Below are 22,844 nucleotides of genomic sequence, written 5' to 3'. Positions count from 1 at the left end.
TTGATGGTCACAACTGAGTGGGGAGGAGTGTTACTGACATTTAGTGGGTAGAAGCCAGGGATGCTGCTAAACATCCTATAATATACAAGACAGGGCCAGGCGCGATAGCTCACGCCTGTAATCCCAGTACTTTGGGAGGCCAAGGTGGGCGGATCACAAGGTCAGGAGTTTGAGACCAGCCTGACCAACATAGTGAAACCCTGTCTCTACTAAAAATATAAAAATGAGCCAGGTGTGGTGGCAGGTTCCTGTAATCGCAGATACTCAGGAGGCTGAGGCAGGAGAACTGCTTGAACCTAGGAGGCAGAGGTTGCAGTGAGCCAAGATCATGTCACTGCACTCCAGCCTGGATGACAGAACGAGATTCCGACTCAAAAAAAAAAAAAAAACAAGACAGTACCCAGGACAAATGGCCCCAATATCTGCAGTACAGAGGTTGAGAAACTCTGACATACACAAATTTAAAAACTCACCAAGTTGTACATTAAAGATTTGTGCACGGCTGGGCACAGTGGCTCACGCCTGTAATCCCAACACTTTGGAAGGCTGAGGAGGGCAGATGACAAGGTCAGGAGTTTGAGACTAGCCTGACCAACATAGTGAAACCCCGTCTCTACTGAAAATACAAAAATTAGCCGGGTGTGGTGGCGCATGCCTGTTGTCTCAGCTACTCGGGAGGCTGAGGCAGAAGAGTCATTTGAACCCGGGAGGTGGAGGTTGCAGTGAACCAAGATCACACCATTGCACTCCAGCCTGGGTGACAGAGCGAGACTCTGTCTCAAAAAAAAAAAAAAAAAAAAATTTGTGCACTTTACCATATGTAAGTTATACATCAAGTTAATCAAATGAAAGAAAAAATGTTACCCCCTCTATGAGGCCTTTGCTAACCACCTCCTCACTCTCTACTCTATTACCAATATTACTGTGCTTACATCCTTCACTTTCATAGCACTTTTCACAATGTGATGTTATTTTGTGGATCTTTTCTGTTACTCCCACTGGAATGTTAGCCCCATGAAGCCCCATGGAGGGACCTGTGTTGGCATCACTGTATTCCCAGTGGTGTGAATAATACCTGGCCCAGAGCAGGTGTTCAGTTAAGTATCTGCTGAATGAATGAGTGAATGATAGAAACAAGGCATGGATGAATGACAATTCATGTTTTGCCACCAAGCACTGTGACTGTCAGGAGACTGGAGCCCTCTTGTTCTGACTAGTGTGCTCAGGGCCCACAGGAGAGCTGTACAGAAGCCAAACCCCACTCAGAAGGGTGGATCATGTAAAGGAGTCAGAACAAGCCCGGTGGTGGCAGGCTCTTCATAATATTAGAGGAAGCTGCAGGAGAGCCACGGCTGAAGAACCCATGCACTCCAGGGCTTTGGCTGTGACCCCTCCCCTGAGCAGCTTGGGGGGCACTGCCAAGGCTAAAGTTTGCCTCTGCCACTCTCTTAGGAGAGACACCTTCAAAACCCGAGTCAGGTGCCTGGCAGTCATGCAGGTCTGGCCTGTGATGTGGGTTCCTGGGTTAGGGTGGGGGTTCTTGTGTCTCCTCCTTGTTCCACCTGTCATCCCGGGCTGCCTGTCCCTGGTGTCTGAATCTTGCCTTCCCTACTGGCCTGGGAAGTTCCCTTAGAATGGAGAGCCTGCCTCCATCTTTGCACCGTGGCTCAAGCTTGATGACTGGTGCTTGGTTGGCATTCAGGAAATCACTGGTGGTGATGATGATGATGATGACAACGATGACGGTGATGATGACGAAACAATCATGAAGATGCTGAGATGGTTGGAGCTGCTTAAATGTTACAGAAAAGAGACATCTTGTTGGACCTGGGTGGAGAAATTAGTTCAGTTTAGAAAAGTGAACCCAAAGCAGAAGTGGTGACTGGGATAATCTGGCCTCTGCTTAGCCCAGTCCATTCCCTCATCTGTTATCCCCAACCAAAGCTCAGTTTCCCTTGTGGACCATTTTCTCATGGACTCCCCTCTGAGCCATTCTGCTGTACTCTGCGGAACTCTGGTTTGTTCGGAAACAAATCCTCCCCCAACGTCCTCTGCCTTCTCACAGAGCTCCTAGCCTGTCTGGACTGAATATGATCCCTGTCTTCTATTCCCTCCCTTCTCTCTAACTGCCCTGCCTTCTGCAGTGGAAACCTTTAGTCTCACATTGTCACCAGGTTGGAAAGGGATGCACTAGTAATAGTCCAGGCCAAGGCCGTTGCTCTCCCTGACTAGTACAAACTTCTTTCCACCCCTCCTCATCAGTCCCATACACTGATCCCGCCCAGGCTCTCTAAGGATTTCAACACCTGTTTTTAGTTTTCCTGCCTGATTCCTGCCATCAGGTAATTCCAACAAGCATGGCTCACTCAACATCACAGCGCGGCAGTTTTCAACTGTTAGGGAGCCTAAGAACCACTAAGGGAGCTCATCAAAATACAGAATGCTGGGTCCCTCCCCCAGAGATTCGGACTTAGTAGGTTTGGCTGGGGCCCAAGAGTGTGCATTTCGCATGGGTGATTCTGAACTCTGCCTTGACCTCAGTTCCTGACTTCAATTCCAATGCCTTCAACATAATTCAGCAGCTTGCTCACATGGCCACACCCTGGATTCACCTGGAACTTCTCTGCCTCTGAGAACCTAAATTCCAATGTCCTTTTTCCTGATCCCCTCTCATCCCCAGTACACATGGGCCTCCAGTTCCAGCCCCTCAGGCAGTTTGTTTTCTTCCAGCCCTTCAGCCCCTCTTGCACCCATATTTGAACTTAGGCTCAATCCCTTGAACTACTTACCACCTGTCAGTTTCCTGACCCTCTGACCCCCTTGCACCCGCAGCCTTAGCCTACCAACCTTCAGACCTACCTGAACCAACGTGACAGTCTCCTACCTCACGGACAGGGCTGAAGAAAGCTGCTGTACCACATGGCTCAGGGCTGCTATGGTTCAGGCCATCCCAAGCCCCTGACACCAATGCTTGGCAGTTCTATTTTGCTGAGGCCGCATCTCATCTGCAGTTGTTATTCCAAACCTCAAGCCCCAACGTCATTTCCTTTACTTTCAGCAAATATCCTTCTTAGAGAAAACAATTTCTGTGACTACCTACCCCTCTACAAATTTTGCAATTTTCCTCAGCCTAAGAGCAAATTCTAGTATCTCCTTGCCTTAAAAACTTCCCGGCCGGGCACAGTGGCTCACGCCTGTAATCCCAGCACTTTGGGAGGCCAAGGCAGGCGGATTGCCTGAGCTCAGGAGTTCGAAACCAGCCTGGGCAACAAGGTGAAACTCTGTCTCTACTAAAAATACAAAAAATTAGCTGAGTGTGGTGGAGGGCACCTGTAATCCCAGCTACTTGGGAAGCTGAGGCAGGAGAATCGCTTGAACCTGGGAGGCAGAGGTCGCAGTGAGCCGAGATTGTGCCACTGCACTCCAGCCTGGGTGACAGAGTGAGACTCTGTCTCAAAAAAAAAAAAAAAAAAAAAAAGAAAGAAAGAAAAAAAAAAAAAAAAGAAAAAAAAAAAAACAAGAAAAAAACTTCCCTTGACCTTGTACCATTTTCTAGACTCCGTTCTGCCTTTATCTCAACACAATCCAGTTTCCTGAAAGGCTGTCTCCAAAGGTGTGGTAGACGGCATTTCAGTTTTGAGTTCTTCATCTCTTGCTATAAATACACCATTCACCCCGTGACTGTGCACCACTTCAATGGAGGCGAGGTATATTTTCCCATGCCACTGATGTTGCTGGTCTAAGGGAGATGAAAGGCACGTGGAGCCACCTGGATCCCACCCACAGCTTGGAAGTCAACCCAGCCCAGCAGAGCCCAAGCTAGATCAGCTGAAGCTCAGCTTGCCCACAGACGCATGAGCAAGATACATGCTTATGGTTGTAGGCTTCTCAGTTTTGAATTGGCTTCTTATGCAGCATTAGTGTAATAATAGTTAACAGTGACAGAGGGAAACAGAATATTAATGATGCTGGAAAGACATGATGGATGAGTGATTAACTATTTACAAAAGAGCAATTTATACTTGTGCCTCACGGAATCTACCAAAATAAATTCTACCTGAATTAAAGGGTTAAGGATATAAAATTAAACCACAGAAAATTAGAAGAAAATGAAAGACATGTTCAATCTGGATTGCAGAGGATTTTCTAAAGCTAAAAATAACAAACGCATCATCTAATTTTCCTTAATAGGCATATATTATTCTTAAAGGCATTATTATTCCTATTATTCCTTAAGGGCATACATTATTCAGAAAAAAGCAACAGAAGACCTAACAAGGGAAATAATTACTGTTTTAGTTACCTAAAATCAAAAACCTTGGCTGGGCACCGTGGCTCATGCCTGGAATCCCAGCACTTTGAGAGGCCAAGGCGGGCAGATCACGAGGTCAGAGATCGAGACAATCCTGGCCAACATGGTGAAACCCCGTCTCTAATAAAAATACAAAAATTAGCTGGGCATTGTGGTGCGTGCCTGTAGTCCCAGCTACTTGGGAGGCTGGGGCAGGAGAATTGCTTGAACCCAGGAGGCAGAAGTCGCAGTGAGCTGAGATCATGCCACTGCACTCCAGCCTGATGACAGAGTCAGACATCATCTCAAAAAAAAAAAAAAAAAAAAAAAAGAAAGAAAACCTTGGCCGGGCATAGTGGCTCATGCCTGGAATCCCAGCACTCTGGGAGGCTGAGGCAGGTGGATCACTTGAGGCCAGGAGTTCAAGGCCAGCCTGTCCAAAGTGGTGAAACCCCGTCTCTACTAAAAATACAAAAATCAGCTGGGCATGGTGGCAGGCATCTGTAATCCTAGCTACTCAGGCACTGAGGCACGAAAATCGCTTGAACCCAGGAGGTAGAGGTTCCAGTGAGCCAAGATAGCCCTGTAGCACTCCAGCCTGGGCAACAGAGTGAGACTCTCTCAAAAAGAAAAAAAAAAAAGGAACTTAAATATACTTGATCTTAGCCAAAAGGCCAACGAGTGATTACAGACCTTAAATAAATGTGACAAACATAATGACCTCAATTAATAAATGGATAAATGGCTAATAAATATGAAAAAATGTGAAAACTCAAAAGAATCAAGATAATCCAAGTATAGCCAGGCATGGTGGCTAACTTGCACCCAAAGTACAAGTAACCCCAGCACTTTGGGAGGCTGAGGTGGGAGGATCGCTTGAGCCCAGGAGTTCCAGACCAGCCTGGGCAACATAGGGAGACCTCATCTCTACAAAAAATTAATTAAAGAACAGGTGCACGCCTGTTCTTCCAGCTGCTCAGGAGGCTGAGGTAGGAAGATCTCTTGGGCCTGGTAGGTACAGGCTGCAGCAAGCTGTGATCATGCCACTGCACTCCAGCCTGGGAGACAGAGACTCTGTCTCAAAAAAAAAAAAAAAAAGCTGGGTGCTGTGACTCATGCCTATAATCCCAGCACTTTGGGAGGCAGAGGTAGGAGGATCACCTGAGGTTGGGAGTTTGAGACCAGCCTGACGAACATGGAGAAACTCTGTCTCTACTAAAAATACAAAAAATTAGCTGGGCGTGGTGGCGCATGACTGTAATCCCAGCTACTCAGGAGGCTGAGGTAGGAGAATCGCTTGAACCCGGGAGGTGGAGGTTGCGGTGAGCTGAGATTGCGCCACTGCACCCCAGTCTCAAGAGCAAAACTCCAGCAACGAGAGTGAAACTCCATCTCAAAAAAAAAAAAAAAAAAAAAAAAAGAAAGAAACTGCAGTTAAACAATGAGATTTGATTTTCACTTAACCAAAACGCCAATATTAAAAACAAGAATAAAATCCTGAAGTTCTAAGAATATGGGAAGGTGAGTATTCATACATTGTTTGTGGGGGCATCAAATTTGTATAATTTTCTGGAAAGCAATTACCAATATGCATCAAGGCCTTAAAAATGTTCATATCTGTTTACTTAGTAATTCTGTTCTAGGAATCAGCCCAAAAGATAGAATCTGAAATGTACTCCAGGGTTACTGGTAATGATGCAACTCTACAAACAACCTAGAAGTCCTGCAACAAAAGTTAGGTTCTGTGGACCTCGGTGTTCCTTTTAAATGGTGTTTAAATTAGAAATCAATGCAGTGCGTGATCCTGAATTGGATCCTGGACTAGAAAAAAAGACACTGGGGAACAACTGTCAATATCAATAAAGACTATAGGTAGGTTATTAGAATTGCATCAACGCTGGGCTCGGTGGCTCACGCCTGTACTCCCAGTACTTTGGGAGGCTGAGGCAGGTGGATCATCTGAGGTCAGGAGTTCGAGACAAGCCTGACCGATATGGTGAAACCACGTCTCTACTAAAAATACAAAAATTAACCGGGCGTGGTGTTGTGCACCTGTAGTCCCAGCTACTTGGGAGGCTGAGACAGGAGAGTTGCTTGAACCTGGGAGATGGAGGTTGCAGTGAGCCAAGATCACGCCACTGCACTCCAGCCTGCAGCCTGGGCGACAGAGTGAAACTCTGTCTCAAAAAAAAAAAAAAAAAAAAATTGTGTGAAGGTTAATTTCCTGGTAGTTAAGTAATATGTGAACATTTGTATCAAGGTTAATTTCCTGGTAGCTGATATTTGGGGAAGCTGAGGGGCAGGTATGAGATCTCTTTATACATTTTCACAAATACTTTGTAAATCTGAAATTACCTAAAAAAAAAAGTTAAAAAAAAATAGAACACACACGAAGAGAATAATGCTTGTACATTGATAGGGGTTTTTTTTTGTTGTTGTTGTTTTTGTTTGTTTTTTTAAGGTGGAGTCTCACTCTGTCACCCAGGCTGGAGTGCAGTGGTAAGATCTAGGCTCACTACAACTTCTGCCTCCCGGGTTCAAGCAATTCTTGTGCCTCAGCTTCCCAAGTAGCTGGGACTACAGGTGCACACCCCCATACCTGGCTAATTTTTGTAATTTTAGTAGGGATGAGATTTCATCATGTTGGCAAGGCTGGTCTCGAACTTCTGAGCTCAGGTGATCCACCCACCTTGGCCTCCCAGAGTGCTGGGATTATAGGCGTGAACCATCTTTCCCGGCCCAGGTTTTTTTTTTTTTTCCCAAACAACATGGGTGTGGCAGATCCTGTTGGTCAATACCCATTCTCCACCTTTTTTCCTTGTTAACCCCTATTTTGCCCACTCTCCTCTGAACAGCCATAGCTTTCAAGTGAGTTCCTCTCCAGCCCTGATGGGTGGATCTTGCTTGGTCCATGCCACACATTGCCAGCCAAGCTATTAGTTAGACTCAGGAATATAATGTAATTCTTGCTGTCAGACAGTAATAGCAAATATTTATATAGTACAAATCACAGGCAAGGCACTGTTCTAAGTGCTTTACATAGATTAACCCTCCGCTCTCACAACAAATGCAATTGTATTTGCCATTACATGTGGGGAAAAGAAAGAGAGATCAGATTGTTACTGTGTCTATGTAGAAAAGGAAGACCTAAGAAACTCCATTTTGATCTGTACTAAGAAAAATTGTTTCTGCTTTGAGATTCTGTTAACCTGTAACTTTAGCTCCAACCCTGTGCTCACAGAAACATGTGCTGTAATGAATCAAAGTTTAATGGACTTAGGGCTGTGCAGGATGTGCCTGGTTAACAACATGTTTGCAGGCAGTATGCTTGGTAAAAGTCATCGCCATTCCCCATTCTCAATTAAGCAGGGACACAATGCACTGCGGAAAGCCGCAGGGACCTCTGCCCAAGAAAGCCTGGGTATTGTCCAAGCAAGGTTCCCCCTCCCCGCTCCCCCCCCCCGCCCCCTCCAGACAGCCTGAGATATGGCCTCATGGGAAAGGAAAGACCTTACCATCCCCCAATCTCCCAGCCCAACACGACACCCGTAAAGGGTCTGTGCTGAGGAGGAGGAGTGAAAGAGGGAGGCCTCTTTGCAGTTGAGATAAGAGGGTTTCTGTCTCCTCCTCGTCCTTGGGAATGGAATGTCTTGGTGTAAAACTGACCATTCCTATTCGTTCTATTCTGAGATAGGAGAAAACCGCCCTGTGGCTAGAGGCGAGAGATGCTGGCAGCAATACTGCTCTGTTGCTCTTTGCTACACTGAGAAGTTTGGGTAAAGAGAAACATAAATCTAGCCTACATGCACATCCTGGCACAGTACCTTTCCTTGAACTTACTCATGATACAGATTCCTTTGCTCACATGTTTCCCTGCTGACCTTCTCCCCACCTGTTGCCTGCTACACTCCCCTCGCTAAGATAGTAAAAATAATAATCAATAAATACTGAGGGAACTCAGAGGCCGGCACTGGTGCGGGTCCTCTGTATGCTGAGCACCGGTCCCCTGGACCCACTGTACTTTCTCCATACTTTGTCTCTGTGTCTTATTCCTTTTCTCAGTCTCTCGTCCCACCTGACGAGAAATACCCACAGGTGTGGAGGGGCTGGTCCCCTTCAATTACACAGATAGGAACCCTGAGGTCCTGAGATCAGATCAATGGCTCCAGGTCACACAGCTGATTAGATGGGGAGGCAAATAGGCTGGAGGCCTTCTAGGAAGGTTCTCCTTGTTCTTAAAAAGGGATGTACAATCATGTGTTACTTAAGGACAGGGATACATTCTGAGAAATGTGTCAGGTGATTTTGTAGTTGTGCAAACATCATAGTGTGTACTCCCCAAACCTAGGTTGATTGATCTAGCCTGTTGCTCCTAGACCACAAACCTGCACAGCATGTTACTGTACTGAATGCTGTAGGCAATTATAACACAATAGCAAATATTGTGCATCTAAATCTAGAAAAGGTGCTGTAACATGGGGCACATGGTGGCTCATGCCTGTAATCCCAGCACTTTGGGAGGCCGAGGCGGGCAGATCACCTGAGGTCAGGAACTGGAGACCAGCCTGACCAACATGGAGAAACCCCGTCTCTACCAAAAATACAAAAATTAGCCAGGTGTGGTGGCACGAACCTGTAACCCCAGGTACTCAGGAGGCTGAGGCAGGAAAATCGCTTGAACGCGGGAGGCGGAGGTTGCACTGAGCCGAGATCGCGCCACTGTACTCCAGCCCGGGCGACATGGGGAGACTCCCCCTCAAAAAAAAAAAAAAGCAATAATCTCATGGGACCATTGTTGTACATGTGGTCCGCCACTGATTAAAACATTGTTATGTAGGCCGGGTGCGGTGGCTCACGCCTGTAACCCCAGCACTGTGGGAGGTCGAGGCAGGTGGACCACAAGCTCAGGAGTTTGAGACCAGCCTGGCCAATATGGTGAAACCCCGTCTCTACTAAACATACAAAAAAATTAGCCAGGTGGCACATGCCTGTAATCCCAGCTACTTGGGAGGCTGAAGCAGGAGAATTGCTTGAATCCGGGAGGTGGAGGTTTCAGTGAGCTGAGATCCCGCCACTGCACTCCAGCCTGGCGACAGAGCGAGACTCCATCTCAAAAAAACAAAACAAAACAACAAAAAATGTTGTTATGTGGCACATGACTGTAACAGGGCTATTTTCTTGCTTCAAGATGCCGTCACCTGCGTATGATGCTGGAACCACAGCCACCATCTTGGACTGCTGGGGAGCGGTTTAGAAGGATATGCCAGCACCTGAGGATGGCACAGCAGAAGTGATGGAGACCTCACCGAGCCCCTGAATTAGCCAATCCTGGAATTACTCTGCTCTGGGCTTCTTGTTACTTATAATTTAAGCCACTTTCAGTTGGGTTTTTTTTACTTTTCTTTCTTTCTTTCTTTCTTTTTTTAAATACGTAGTCTCACTTTGTCACCAGGCTGGAGTGCAATGTCGCGATCTTGGCTCACCACAACCTCCGCCTCCCAGGTTCAAGCTATTCTCCTGCCCCAGCCTCCTGAGTAGCTGGGATTACAGGCATGCGCCACCACGCCCGGCTAATTTTTTTGTATTTTTAGTAGAGATGGGGGTCTCACCATGTTGGCCAGGCTGATCTCAAACTCCTGATGTCAAATGATCCACCCGCCTTGGCCTCCCAAAGTGCTGGGATTATAGGCTGAGCCACTGCGCCTGGCCTCAGTTAGGCTTTCTGACATCTACAGCCAAGAGCATCCAAACTAGTACTTTGGGTAAATTTTATATTTTCCCATAAAACTGGAGGCTGATGTGCTGGCCATGCCTGTAACTCTGGGAGGCCAAGGGGGCGGGTCACTTGAGGTCAGGAGTTCCAGACCAACCTGGCCAACATAGCAAAACTCCATTTCTTTTTTTCTTTTTTCTTTCTTTCTTTCTTTTTTTTTTTTTTTTTTGAGACACAGCCTCTCTCTGTTGCCCAGGCTGGAGTGCAGTGACACGATCTTGGCTCACTGCAACCTCTGGCTCCTGGGTTCAAGCAATTCTCCTGCCTCAGCCTCCCTAGTAGCTGGGACTACAGGCATGCACCACCACGCCTGGCTAATTTTTTTTGTATTTTTAGTAGAAACAGGTTTCCTCATGTTGGCTGGGCTGATCTTGGCCACCACACCCGGCTGTGAAACCCTATTTCTACAAAAAATACGACAATTAGCTGAACGTGGTGGTGGATGCCTGTAGTCCCAGCTACTTGGGAGGCTGTGGTGGGAGGATCTATTATTTTATTTTATTTTATTTTTATTTAAATAGAGACAGCGTCTCACTATGTTGCCCAGGCTGGGCTCGAATGATCTCTTGATCCCGGAGGTCAAGATTGCAGTGAGCCATGATTGCGCCACTGTACTCTGTCTCAGAAAAACGAAGGAAGGAAGGAGAAAGAAAGAAAGAAAAAAAGAAAAAAAAGAAAAAAGAAAAGAAAAGAAGTGGAGAAGGCCGGGCACGGTGGCTCATTCTGTAATCCCAGCACTTTGGGAGCCGAGGACCCCTGTCAGGAGTTCAGACCAGCCTGGCCAACATGGTGAAACCCTGTCTCTACTAAAAATACAAAATTAGCTGGGATGGTGTATGCTCCTGTAATCCAGCTACCATGAGGCTGAGGCAGGAGAATCAGCTGAACCCAGGGAGGTGGAGGCGTGAGCCAGATCGCTACTGCACTCCAGCCTGGCGACAGAGCAAGACCTGTCAAGAAAGAAAAGAAAGGAGGAAAGGAGGAAAAGGAGGAAAAAGAAAGAAAGAAAGAAAGAAAGAAAGAAAAGAAAGAAAGAAAAAGAAAGAAAGAAAGAAAGAAAGAAGGAAGGAAGGAAGGAAAGAAGGAAGGAAGGAAGGAAGGAAGGAAGGAAGGAAGGAAGGAAGGAAGGAAGGAAGGAAGGAAGGAAGGAAGGAAGGAAGGGGAGAAAAAAATAGGACACAAAACTGGGTAAATTTTGAATAACTGATATGATTGCACCTCTGTAAACAAAAATGGATTAAGAAAAATATAAGGCTGGGCGTGGTGGCTCATGCCTGTAATCCCAGCACTTTGGGAGGCCGAGGTGGGCAGATCACAAGGTTAGGAGTTTGAGAACAGCCTGGCCAATATGGTGAAACCCCATCTCTACTAAAAATACAGAAATTAGCTGGGTGTGGTGGCAAGTGCCTGAATCATCCCAGCTACTCAGGAGGCTGAGGCAGGAAAATCCCTTGAATCCGAGAGGCAGAGGTTTCAGTGAGCTGAGCTGAGATCGTGCCACTGCACTCCAGCCTGGGCGACAGAGCACGATTCTGTCTCAAAAAAAAAAAAAAAAAAAAAATCTAACATGCTTCCAGTCATAATCTTTGGTTGATTGACTCATGGGGTACCATTTGTTTATTTTTTTGTGTGTGCTTTGAAAATATTTTCTCATCTTCTATAATGAAAACATATTAGTATTTTAATTTTTAAAATTATTATTTTATTAAAACAAAGAAAGTAGTCCTCTCTGCTGTCTCTACCTTTCACTTCACATCCATTCTCAGGCCACTCAGCTGGGCCCCTGCCTGTACTGCTCCATCCTAAGTTGGTGCTATCTCCTTGAAAGTCAAACCCATTTGTCATTGTTCAGCCCTTATCACTGATCCTCTGGGTGGCAGCTATGACAATGGAGCATGCCTTTTTCCTCTACCTTTCCTGCCACAGTTTCTCTGGCTCTCCTTTCCCCTCTCTGACAAGCTCCCCTTCTGCTAGCTCTAAATTCACCACTTACAGGCTACCACCTGTATACTCATTACTTTAAAGGAGAAATGTCCACGAAAGCCTCTCTTGGATGCCCCACAGTAGGGGTCCCCAGCTGCTTCCCTCCAACCCTATACCGGTCCTTGGTCTGTTAGGAACTGGGCCACACCACAGGAAGATGGGCAAAGCTTTACCTGTATTTACAGCTGCTCCGCATTGCTTGCATTACCCTCTGAGCTCCGCCTCCTGTCAGATCAGCAGCAGCATTAGATCCTCATAGGAGCTCACACCCTATCATGAACTGTGCATGTGAAGGATCTAGGTTGCATGCTCCTTACGAGAATCTAATGCCTGATGATCTGTCACTGTCTCCCACCAACCCCAGATGGGACCAGCTAGCTGCTGGAAAACAAGCTCAGGGCTCCCCCTGATTGTACATTATGGTGAGTTGTATAATTATTTTATTATATATCACAATGTAGTAATAATAGAAATCAAGTGCACAATAAATGTAATGCTCTTGAATCATCCCAAACCCCCCTAATCCCCTCCCTCCCCAAGTCCCTGGAAAAACTGTCTTCCACGAAACTGGTTCCTTGTGCCAAAAAGGTTGGGGACTGCTGCCCCACTGGATCTTTTTTTTTTTTTTTGAGACGGAGTCTCGCTCTGTCACCCAGGCTGGAGTGCAGTGGCGCCATTTCAGCTCACTGCAAGCTCCGCCTCCTGGGTTCACGCCATTCTCCTGCCTCAGCCTCCCGAGTAGCTGGGACTACAGGCGCCCGCCACCTCGCCCGGCTAGTTTTTTGTATTTTTCAGTAGAGACGGGGTTTCACCGTGTTAGCCAGGATGGTCTTGATCTCCTGACCTCGTGATCCGCCCGTCTCGGCCTCCCAAAGTGCTGGGATTACAGGCTTGAGCCACCGCGCCCGGCCCCCACTGGATCTTTAACTTGATTTGTCCAAAGCTACTCCCTCATCCTCATGTGACCCCAACCCTCTCCTTCAGGTCCCCCAACTTGCCAAATGGCATCATCTGTGTTGCCAGATGATTTTGCCCAACTGTAAACGAATGTCATTGTTCTGTGCATGTTTAAGGCAGGTTAGGTTAGGCTATGATGTTTGGTAGGTTTAGGTGTATTTAATGCATTTTCCACTTAGGCTATTTTCAATGTAGGATAAGTTTATTGGGATGTAACCCCTCTATAAGTTAAGAAGCATCTGTGTTTGTCAAATGACCAAATGAACCAATCCTGAGACCTAGTTCCTGGGCGAGGGCATCTCTTAGGCCTAGGTAATGACTTGCCCACTTCATTGCACACATGTCTCTGTGATAGTCCTTAGGCTGTGCAGTGATTCCTGGGGCTGCCCCTGTAACACTTCAAGTGCCTTATGGGTAAGGAGGGTGAATTGTGGGGGAGGGAGTGGAATCAGGGTTGGGGGTTGTGTGCTAGACTTGGAATGACCAGCTTAGAACCCTGGCTCCCCTAGGAACTCTGCACCTTGGGGCATGTTCTTAATCTACTCAGACCTCATTCTGTTTCTCTCCACAAGGGACTGGTAATTTGCACGGAGCTACTCTGAGGATTAACCGTGATTACCCAGCGAAAGGACACCTTGCCTGGGCCGTCTCAGCTACTCCATACATGTTCCTTGATATTATTGATCTCATTCTTGCAACATCAGCATCTGTCCTGGTGGGTGCTCAAGTAAATATTTTATGAATGAATGATAAGAGGGTGTGATCTTTGCCTCCATTTCCCATTGCATCATCCCAAATCAGGCCCTTGGGTCCTCATGCCTGGCCCATTGCAGGTACCTGCAGCCCCTAGCCATCAATTTCGAGCAGGGGCTCCCCTGCTCAAAGCCAGTGTCTACACAATCAAATTTGCATCCCTTGTTTTAGCGACATGGTCTCAGCCCAGTTCTCTAGTGTGTGGCGTTCCTGCTGCTCCCCTCCACATGCGTCCTGTCTGCCAGCCTGCCCCAATCACTGTCCTGGATTTCTGCCCCATGCCACCCAGAGAAATCCTTTCAGGCAGCTTCCTCAAGATACCAGGTACCTTCCAGCCCTACCATGCCCCCGGCGATATGATACCCTCCCAGGAGTAACCATAACTAATGAAGGTCCAATTCTCAATTTGGGGAGTCTGGCAGCTCTTGAGGGAGGAGGGAGGACGGAGGAGAGTGAGTTCGGTTTTCAAGGAGGCTGATAATGCCTTTCCTTTGAGTACAGTTTCCTTAAGGCTAAAAATAAATTCAACCTCCTCTTCGAAGACTTTTCTGATTACCACAATTATTTGCATTGCCTGGTCACTACTCTATCTCCAGACCCTGGAAAAAATGTCATTTCACAGCCAAACAGAAACGAATGGTTTGGCTATGGTGGGGCACACCTGGGGGAGCCACAGCCTTTCCTTTACAAGACTGTGATCTCTAGGCTGGGGGTGGTGGCTCATGCTTGTAATTCCAGCACTTTGGAAGTCCAAGGCAGGACGATGGATTGGAAAACTGTCTAGAAATTCAAGACCAGCCTGGGCAACACAGTGAGACCCCACCTCTTCAAAAAATTAAAAAAAAAAAAAAAAAAAAAAGCAAGCCAGACATGGCATGCACCTGTGGTCCCAGTTACTTGAGTGGCTGAGGCAAGACGATTGCTTGAGGTCAGAGGTTGAGGCTGTGTGAAATGTGATTTTGCCACTGCACTCCAGCCTGAGTGACAGAGTAAAACCTTGTCTCAGAAACAAACAAACATACAAACTAACAAGCAAAAACAAGACTGAGCTCTCCCCATAGGCAAAAAATGGCGGCCTCCACTTGTTTTTCTCTCCCGCATCCCCAGCACCTTGCACGAATGGAGTGTGATGTTTGTTCTGTTGTGTGGGATGGAAGAACAGAACAACCGAGTGTAGACTGTCTACTGAGCGCAAGGCCTGCGCACAGCCCTTGTACGTGGGATTTCATTGTCACGACTCTATAAGGAAGGTGATGGTTGCCCCACTTTATTTATTTATTTATTTTTGAGATGGAGTCTCGCTCTGTCACCCAGGCTAGAGTGCCGTGGCGCGATCTCGGCTCATGCAACCTCTGCCTCCCGGGTTCAAGTTATTCTCTTGCCTCAGCCTCCTAAGTAGCTGGGACTACAGGTGCCCACCACCACACCTGGCTAATTTTTGTGTTTCATCAAGACAGGATTTCACCATGCTGGCCAGTCTGGTCTCGAACTCCTGACCTCAAGTGATCCGCCCACCTCAGCCTCCCAAAGTGCTGGGATTACAGGCGTGAGCCACTGCGCCCAGTCAGTCGCCCCACGTTAGAGATGAACAAATGAAGGCTTGGAGAGAATAATGACTCATGCCATCACAGAGCTAACAGGTGACAAAGCCCAAATTCAATTATGGTTTTATTTGACTCCCAATTCCATGCTGTTTCTACTTATCCTCTATCACCAGCCTGGGTAGAAAGTATGTGTCAGCGTCTGCTCTGAAACAGATGACAGAGGCAAACTGGGAGAGCTAAGGAGAGCTTGACAGAAGTTCAGTTTTAGTGCTCTGCAAGGCTACTGGCAGGTGCTGGAAACAGTTCTTCAGGCTGGAGACACTGTTGCCACCCTGGGCCTGAAGGGTCAGGAAGGGAGCCGTTATAAAACATAAAGACAGGTTGGGCACCGTGGCTCACGCCTGTAATCCCAGCACTTTGGGAGGCCGAGGCAGGCGGATCACCTGAGGTTAGGAGTTCCAGACCAGCCTGGTCAACATGGTGAAACCCCGTCTCCGCTAAAAATACAAAAAATTAGCCAGGCGTGGTGGCAGGCGTCTGTAATCCCAGCTACTTGGGAGGCTGAGGGAGGAGAATTGCTTGAACTGGGAGGGTGCAATGAGCTGAGACCACGCCACTGCACTCCAGCCTGGGCAACAAGAGCGAAACTCTGTCTCAAAAACAAAAAACAAAGACAGAGCTGTGTGGACAGACCCAGCTGATAGGGGCTGTGACCACTGGTTGAGGGATAAGCCGGTCTGGGGTGAGCCTTGAGGGAGGGAGGAGACAAACCCTCCACCTCCACTCCCATCTCCTCCCGGAGAGCTCCACTGCCAAACTCAGCTATAGCTGGAGGACCAAGAGCCCACTGAGGTGTCCACAGGACTAGCTCCAAGCAGGGTGGAGAAGAGGGAGGGGGATGTGGAGAGCAAACGGAAGCCAGCCAAACGAGACCAAAGAAGTGTAGGTCTGGCCGGGTGCAGTGGCTCACACCTGTAATCCCAGCACTTTGGGAGGCCGAGGCGGGTGGATCATGAGGTCAGGAGTTCAAGACTAGCCTGGCCAAGATGGTGAAACCTCACCTCTACTAAAAATACAAAAATTAGCTGGGCATGGTGGCGGGCACCTGTAATCCCAGCTACTCAGGAGGCTGAGGCAGAGAATCGCTTGAACGCAGGAGGTGGAGGTTGCAGTGAGCCAAGATCCTGCCACTGCATTCCAGCCTGGGCAAGACTGTGTCTCAAAAAAAAAAAAAAAAAAAAAAGAGGTGCGGGTCTGGTATGGGGGTGGTGGGGTATTGACGCATCAGGGTGGAGGCTGGTGCCACCACCTTTCATCTTGTGGCCAAGGTGACTCCTCAAGGACTTCCTGCTCTCAAGCTCCAGCCCCTCAACCCATTCACCGCTCAGAGCCAGGGTGATTCTCCTAAAATACCACCCAGATCATGTCCCATGTCCCAGCCCTGCTCAAAATCACTCAATGGCTTCCTTTGTAAACCAAAAATAAAATTCAATGCCCCCTCCCCCCAACCATCTGAATGGACTTCCTCCTCTGCCAGGACATTGCAAAGTTAACCTGAAAGACTGGTTCAGGGCCGGGCCGGTGGCTCACACTTGTAATCCCAAGGATTACACTTTTGGGAGGCCAAGGTGAGCAGATCACTTGAGGCCAGGAGTTCAAGACCAGCCTGGCCAAGATGGTGAAACCCTGTCTCTATTAAAAATACAAAAAAAATTAGCCGGGCATGGTAGTGGGCACCTGTAATCCCAGCTACTTGGGAGGCTGAGGCAGAAGAATCACTTGAACCCAGGAGGCAGAAGTTGCAGTGAGCCAGGATGACACAACTGTACTCCAGCCTGAGCAACAGAGTGAGACTCCATAAAAAAAATAAAAAATAAAAAATAAAAAAAATCCCCTCCAGGTCTTTAGATAATAACTCTTTCAATCAATTGCTAATCAGAAAATTTTTAAATCTACCTATAACCTGGAAGCTCCCTTCAACACACACACACATTCTGTGCCCCTGTCCCCCCCAATCTGACTACCTTGGGCCACGTGTTCTCAGGGTCTCCTGAGGGCTGTGTCGAGGACCATAGTCACTCATATTTGGTTCAGAAAAAATTTCTTCAACTATTTTACAGAGTTTGAATGTTTTCATTGACATCTTTAGGGTGAACTTTGAAGTCCTTAAGGAGGCCCTGAGGCTCTGTAGACCTGGCCCCTGCCACCTCCCCAGTCTCCTCTTGGGCCATGCCCCAGTGCCCACCACTCTCCAGCCACACCGCTCTCCTGGAGGTTTCTGGAACACTCCAAGCTCTTTCAGCTTCAGGGGTGTCTCCACACCTTCACATAGCTTGATCCTTCTGCTTAGAAGGGCCACAGCATCCTTGCCTGCCGCCCCCCATGGCCTGTCCCCTCTGTAGCTACTCTTTCATGCCACCTTCTGCCAACCTAAGCGAGGTGCCCAGGTGCTACTCTTTTGTTTTTGTTTTCTGAGACGCAGTCTCACTGTCGCTCAGGTTGGAGTGCAGTGGCGCGATCTCGGCTCGCTGCAAGCTTCGCCTCCTAGGTTCAAGCGATTCTCTTGCCTCAGCCTCCCCAGTAGCTGGGACTATAGGCATGCACCACCATGCCTGGCTAATTTTTTGTATTTTTAGCAGAGACGGGTTTCACCGTGTTAGCCAGGATGGTCTCGATCTCCTGACCTGGTGATCTGCCTGCCTCGGCCTCCCAAAGTGCTGGAATTACAGGCGTGAGCCACCACGCCCTGCCTTGGGTGCCACTCTTTTAGGCCACTGAGTCAACTTTCCTTCAGTGCATGTATCACAGTTTGTAAAGATACCTTTGCTTATGAGATGAGTTGCTAATATCTGTCCTGCCTTCCCCACTGGACTGTAAACTCCAAGAGAGCGGGGACTGCATTTTACTTACTTCTGTATCCCCACAGGTCTGGCGCACGGTAGGCCCCTCATAAATGCTTGTTAAATAATGCTTGGTCTTAATGGTACTGGGGTTGAGTCCTGGCTATTAAAAAGGGGTTCCCCTTTCTTTTCTCCCGTTTTTGTTTGTTTGAGATAGATGGTAGTTTAGGCTGTTGCCCGGGCTGGAGTGGCATAATCACAGCTCACTGCAGCCCTGACCTCCTGGGGTCAAGCCAACCTTCCACCTCATCCTACCAAGTAGCTGGGACTACAGGCACGCACCAGCATGACCAGCTAATGTTTTTATTTTTTTAAAGAGATGGGTCTCACTATGTTGCGCAGGCTGGTCTTGAACTCCTGGGCTCAAGCGATTCTTCCGCCTAGGCTTGGCGAAAATGCAGGATTACAGGTGTGAGCCATTGCGCCGGCCAGGACTCCCGTCTTCTAGCCAAAGAGTGCTGGTCAGATTCTGCCCTCTAGTGGTCATATCTGGGAACTGATTGTGGCTTGTTCCAACCCCTCCCTAGATGTTTTTGACTTGTTGGAAGTAAATGGAACTCAGTAGAAAGTACTGAGTGCAGGCCCTGGGCTAGGCATCTGGCCAAGATGAATTATGACCTAGACCCTGGCCCCCAGAATTCCCCCTCAGGTCAATGACCAGCGCTATATAGATCTGTGCTGTTTCTTTTCTTTCTTTTTTTTTTTTTTTGAGATGGAGTTTCGCTTTTGTTGCCCAGGCTGGAGTGCAATGGCACGATCTCGGCTCACCGCAACCTCCGCCTCCCAGGTTCAAGCGATTCTTCTGTCTCAGCTTCTCGAGTAGCTGGGATTACAGGCATGCGCCACCACGCCCGGCTAATTTTGTAATTTTAGTAGAGATGAGGCCCATGTTGGCTCGCTGGTCTCCAAACCTGACCTCAGGTGATCCGCTCACCTCGGCCTCCCAAAGTGCTGGGATTACAGGCGTGAGCCACCGCACCCGGCCAGATCTGTGCTGTTTCATATGGTAGCCACTAGCCTCTTGTGGCCACTGAGCACATAAAATGTGGTTAGTGAAACTGTAAAACTGAATTTTTAATTTTATGTAATTTTAATTCATTTAAACTTAAATCTAAACATTGGCTGCTCTGTCTATGAGTAGCCATTCTTTATTCCTCTACTTTCTTAATAAACTTGCTTTCGCTTTACTCTAAAAATAAAACAATAATAAAATAAACCTTGATGCTTATTTCAGTTATTGAAAACACTCAAGTATGTATTATTATTTTACAAATAGTTTTAGATTTGATCTAAATACAGATCCTATATTTCTGATGAAAAGTAACATCCTGGTTGGCTGCTCTTTCAGCCTGTAATCCCAGCACTTTGGGAGGCCGAGACGGGCGGATCACGAGGTCAGGAGATCGAGATATCCTGGCTAACACGGAAATCCCGCCTCTATTAAGAAATACAAAAACCAGCCGGGCGCAGGTATGGATGCCTGTAGTCCCAGCTACCGGGAGGCTGAGGTATTGGCAGCCATGGAACCCGGGAGGCGTGAGCCATGAGCTTATATCCGCCACTGTACCCAGCCTGAGCGACAGATGACCGCCTCAAAAAAAAAAAAAAAAAAAAGAAAAGTAACATCCTAATTGAGATATGCAGTAAGCAATACAATAACTCCAGATTTGAAGACTTAGCATTTAAAAAATCCCATTAAAATTCACCGTGGCCGGGTGCACGAGGCTAAAGATGCCTGTAATCCCAACACCTTGGGAGGCAGAGGTGGTGGATCACGGAGGTCAGGAGTTCAAGACCAGCCTGACCAACATGGTGAAAACCCATCTCTACTAAAAATACAAATTAGCCATGCGGTGGGCATGCCTGTAATCCCAGCTACCTAAGCAAGGCTGAAGCAGGAGAATCTCTGGAACCCAGGAGACACAGGGTTGCAGTGAGCTGAGATTGCTTTACATTGCACACCAGCCTGGGCAACAGAGCGAGACTCCATCTCAAAGAAAGAAAGAAAAGAAGGACTCTCAACCTACTCAAAGCAGAATTCAGATTTAACACCATCCCCAAGCTGACTATTTGCACATTAAAAGTTTGAGTATATGGCCTGTTAGACATCCAAGTGGTGATATAGGCAGCAATTGCTTGCTCAGACATAGGAGCTAAAAGCCCAGGCCGAGAGTGAGGCTGCAGAGAGGGGTGTGGGAGTTCTGAAGGGACTGTAGAGTGTGAGTAATTTCAAGCCAGGGATGGGTGTGTTAGTATGAATAGACAAGTTAGTGTGCATGAACTTAAAGAGAGATCAGTCAGGACCGCTAAGAGGTTTTACCCCACTTCTCGGCTGTGTGGTGCAGAGCTGAGATTTTGCTGTTGAGAACTATAAGGGTACATGGAGCCTCGCATGCAAAGGAGTAATTATATTGGAATCCAGGCCGGGCTGTGGCTCAAGCCTGTAATCCCAGCATCTAGAGGCCGAGACGGTGGATCACGAGGTCAGGAGATCGAGACCATCCTGGCTACATGGTGAAACCCCGCCTCTACTAAAAATATAAAACTGTGGCCGGGCGCTGCGTGGCTGGCTCGTAGTCCCAGCTACCGGGAGGCTGAGCTGGAGAATCGGCGTGAAACCCGGGAGGCGGAGTTTGCAGTGAGCTGAGATCCGCCACCGGGCACTCCAGCCTGACGACAGAGCCGACTCCGCCTCAAAAAAAAAAAAAAAAAAAAAATAATAATAATAATATTGGAATCCAAGCTAGTCAAGGAGGAAAGTGAGGATGTGGTGGTCAAGTGGGAGGGCTCACTCCTGCATCCCAGCACATTGGGAGTGGCTGAGGCAGGAGGGATCCACGGACGCCCAGGAGCTTGAGACCAGCCTGGGCAACATAGGAGACCCCTGCCTACAAAAACAGCAAAATTAGCCAGGTGCAGTGGTGGTGCTGTGGTCCCGGGCCACTGAGCTGAGGTGGGAGGATATCTTGGGTTGGGAATAAGAGGAAATCACTGTTGGCTTTTCTTGAGGAGTAGAGTTGTTTAGACAAAAGCAAGTGACTATGAGGAGGAGCTTCCTAACTGGGGGCAAGAGAGTGGGAGAATGAGGCCCAAGATGGACAAGGAGAGGAGCTCGAAAGTTGAGAATCCCCCGATATTCTGACTGGCAGAAGTGGTGGAGGTCCACAGCGAGAGGGCAGGGTGTAAGGGCACAGCTGGAGCCTGGCTCTGCTGAGCTCCCAGCTCAGGCAAGTTCATCCCTCCAGGCGCTGCTTAGTGTGAAAGGATGTTGTGTTCATCACTGGGAGAATCACTGGGCTTCTATCTCACAAACAACAATAACAATGAACATTTTAACTCTGCCCTAAGCATTTGACGACTGCTATTATTTTTCATTCTTACAACTACCCTATATTATTACCACCCTTTTTACAGATAGGGCACCAAGGCTCACAGCAGTTAAGTAATATGCCTAAGGTCACACAGACACCAAAGACATTTGAATTTGGATTCAAACCCAGGTCTGTCTAGCACCAAAGCTTGCTGGTACGGCTGGCGATTTACCTGGGAGCGTTTGTTTATGCTTCCACTGAAGATTCTGATTCACAGGTCTGGAAAGAAGTATCCCCAAGGGAATGTGCATGTTTTCACAAGCAGCTCAGGTGTCTCTGAGGGTGAGGGAAGATTGGAAAGCATTTCGATGGCCCTGCCTGCAGCATGGTGGATGCCAGGCTGGTTCGGTGGCCCAGCTTCCTCATGGTATCACCCACTTCCAGTTATAGCAGTTTCAGTCACCATCAACATTCGCCATGTGCCTTTCTCACTGCCTTTCACCTAGATGACCTCAGCTGAGGAAGGCGCCGGAAGTCACAGGAGGTACAGAACTGCAGTATGATTTCTTTTCTTTTCTTTCTTTTTTTTTTTTGAGACGGATTTTTTTTTTCTGTTGCCTAGGCTGGAGAGCAGTGGTGTGATCTCGGCTCACTGCAACCTCTGTCTCCCAGGTTCAAGCGATTCTCCTGCCTCAGCCTCTGGTGTAGCTGGGACTACAGGCACGCACCACCATACTCGGCTAATTTTTTGTATTTTTAGTAGAGACAGGGTTTCACTGTATGTTAGCCAGGCTGGTGTCGAACTCCTGACCTCAGGTGATCCACCTGCCTTGGCCTTCTACAGTGCTGGGATTATAGGCGTGAGCCACTGCGACCAGCTGTAGTGTGAGTTCTAAGTAGAGAGATGGGCCTCCCGCCTCACAGTCCTTTAGTGCCAAAGCTGGAACAAAACCTCACTTCTGAGACATCCAAATCCACCATTCTTTCCACTCCCTGTTTCCTTAGGAAAGTGCTAAATAATGTTTACAAGTAATACGGCCAATTTTAAGGGGGAGGAGCCCCCATACCCCACCCCCACCTCCCCAATAGTCTCTATCATTCAAGCCTGAGAGGCTCCCTCCACCCCACCTTAGAACATTAGCATTCAATTCAACAGATGCTGGGTCAGGGCCGCGCCCAGGCCTAGGGGTGAATGAGACATTGTCCCTGCCCTCCAGTGGGGAGAAACAGGCACTTTCACCTTGGGCTGGGTTCAATGCCTCAATTCAGTCAATACGTCCTCTGAAAAAAAGCAACTTTGGGCCTGGCACGGTGGCTCACGCCTGTAATCAC

At 47.9% G+C, this 22,844-nt stretch overlaps 1 long non-coding RNA gene across 1 annotated transcript; it reads right to left on the bottom strand.

Annotated features, from left to right (window-relative positions):
* Positions 1 to 1,140: 1,140 nt before the first annotated feature.
* On the bottom strand, positions 1,141 to 3,252 carry LOC103876532. The gene is made up of 2 exons (XR_635802.3): positions 2,860 to 3,252; positions 1,141 to 1,827 (listed from the first exon to the last, which is right to left on the bottom strand). It is a non-coding gene; the product is annotated as an uncharacterized LOC103876532 (long non-coding RNA).
* Between the last annotated feature and the right edge of the window lie 19,592 nt (positions 3,253 to 22,844).

Source organism: Papio anubis, chromosome 10 (assembly GCF_008728515.1).
Source record: "Papio anubis isolate 15944 chromosome 10, Panubis1.0, whole genome shotgun sequence".
Classification (NCBI taxonomy): Eukaryota; Metazoa; Chordata; class Mammalia; order Primates; family Cercopithecidae; genus Papio; species Papio anubis.
Note: the sequence above shows the minus strand (reverse complement) of the source record. Positions and strands in the feature narration are given on the sequence as shown.